Source organism: Phaseolus vulgaris, chromosome 10 (assembly GCF_051622355.1).
Source record: "Phaseolus vulgaris cultivar YP4 chromosome 10, ASM5162235v1, whole genome shotgun sequence".
Taxonomy (NCBI): domain Eukaryota; kingdom Viridiplantae; phylum Streptophyta; class Magnoliopsida; order Fabales; family Fabaceae; genus Phaseolus; species Phaseolus vulgaris.
The window spans coordinates 722,501-725,000 of NC_143507.1; positions in this window are offsets into that span (position 1 = coordinate 722,501).

The window sequence follows — 2,500 nt, forward strand, 5'->3', positions numbered from 1 at the left end:
CCTTTTGATCCCAAACTTCTCCCACATCACTTTGAAGGCATTTGTGAGGATTGAGTCCAGCCAGTTTTCCAAAACCAACATTTTCGTTTTTCACCAAAATCACCACCAAGTCACAAAATCATGAACTTGGCTATGCACCAACCATGTCAAGATCAATTCCTTTTGATCCCAAACTTCTCCCACATCACTTTGGAGGCATTTGTGAGGATTGAGTCCAGCCAGTTTTCCAAAACCAACATTTTCGTTTTTCACCAAAATCACCACCAAGTCACAAAATCATGAACTTGGCTATGCACCAACCATGTCAAGATCAATTCCTTTTGATCCCAAACTTCTCCCACATCACTTTGAAGGCATTTGTGAGGATTGAGTCCAGCCACTTTTCCAAAACCATGATTTTCGTTTTTCACCAAAATCACCACCAAGCCACAAAATCAAGCCAAAAATCCAAAATCATGAACTTGGCTATGCACCAACCATGTCAAGATCAATTCCTTTTGATCCCAAACTTCTCCCACATCACTTTGGAGGCATTTGTGAGGATTGAGTCCAGCCAGTTTTCCAAAACCAACATTTTCGTTTTTCACCAAAATCACCACCAAGTCACAAAATCAAGCCAAAAATCCAAAATCATGGAACTTGGCTATGCACCAACCATGTCAAAATCAATTCCTTTTGATCCCAAACTTCTCCCACATCACTTTGAAGGCATTTGTGAGGATTGAGTCCAGCCACTTTTCCAAAACCATGATTTTCGTTTTTCACCAAAATCACCACCAAGCCACAAAATCAAGCCAAAAATCCAAAATCATGAACTTGGCTATGCACCAACCATGTCAAGATCAATTCCTTTTGATCCCAAACTTCTCCCACATCACTTTGGAGGCATTTGTGAGGATTGAGTCCAGCCACTTTTCCAAAACCATGATTTTCGTTTTTCACCAAAATCACCACCAAGTCACAAAATCAAGCCAAAAATCCAAAATCATGGAACTTGGCTATGCACCAACCATGTCAAAATCAATTCCTTTTGATCCCAAACTTCTCCCACATCACTTTGAAGGCATTTGTGAGGATTGAGTCCAGCCAGTTTTCCAAAACCAACATTTTCGTTTTTCACCAAAATCACCACCAAGTCACAAAATCATGAACTTGGCTATGCACCAACCATGTCAAGATCAATTCCTTTTGATCCCAAACTTCTCCCACATCACTTTGGAGGCATTTGTGAGGATTGAGTCCAGCCAGTTTTCCAAAACCAACATTTTCGTTTTTCACCAAAATCACCACCAAGTCACAAAATCATGAACTTGGCTATGCACCAACCATGTCAAGATCAATTCCTTTTGATCCCAAACTTCTCCCACATCACTTTGAAGGCATTTGTGAGGATTGAGTCCAGCCACTTTTCCAAAACCATGATTTTCGTTTTTCACCAAAATCACCACCAAGCCACAAAATCAAGCCAAAAATCCAAAATCATGAACTTGGCTATGCACCAACCATGTCAAGATCAATTCCTTTTGATCCCAAACTTCTCCCACATCACTTTGGAGGCATTTGTGAGGATTGAGTCCAGCCAGTTTTCCAAAACCAACATTTTCGTTTTTCACCAAAATCACCACCAAGTCACAAAATCAAGCCAAAAATCCAAAATCATGGAACTTGGCTATGCACCAACCATGTCAAAATCAATTCCTTTTGATCCCAAACTTCTCCCACATCACTTTGAAGGCATTTGTGAGGATTGAGTCCAGCCACTTTTCCAAAACCATGATTTTCGTTTTTCACCAAAATCACCACCAAGCCACAAAATCAAGCCAAAAATCCAAAATCATGAACTTGGCTATGCACCAACCATGTCAAGATCAATTCCTTTTGATCCCAAACTTCTCCCACATCACTTTGGAGGCATTTGTGAGGATTGAGTCCAGCCAGTTTTCCAAAACCAACATTTTCGTTTTTCACCAAAATCACCACCAAGTCACAAAATCATGAACTTGGCTATGCACCAACCATGTCAAGATCAATTCCTTTTGCTCCCAAACTTCTCCCACATCACTTTGGAGGCATTTGTGAGGATTGAGTCCAGCCAGTTTTCCAAAACCAACATTTTCGTTTTTCACCAAAATCACCACCAAGCCACAAAATCAAGCCAAAAATCCAAAATCATGAACTTGGCTATGCACCAACCATGTCAAGATCAATTCCTTTTGATCCCAAACTTCTCCCACATCACTTTGGAGGCATTTGTGAGGATTGAGTCCAGCCACTTTTCCAAAACCATGATTTTCGTTTTTCACCAAAATCACCACCAAGTCACAAAATCAAGCCAAAAATCCAAAATCATGGAACTTGGCTATGCACCAACCATGTCAAAATCAATTCCTTTTGATCCCAAACTTCTCCCACATCACTTTGAAGGCATTTGTGAGGATTGAGTCCAGCCAGTTTTCCAAAACCAACATTTTCGTTTTTCACCAAAATCACCACCAAGTCA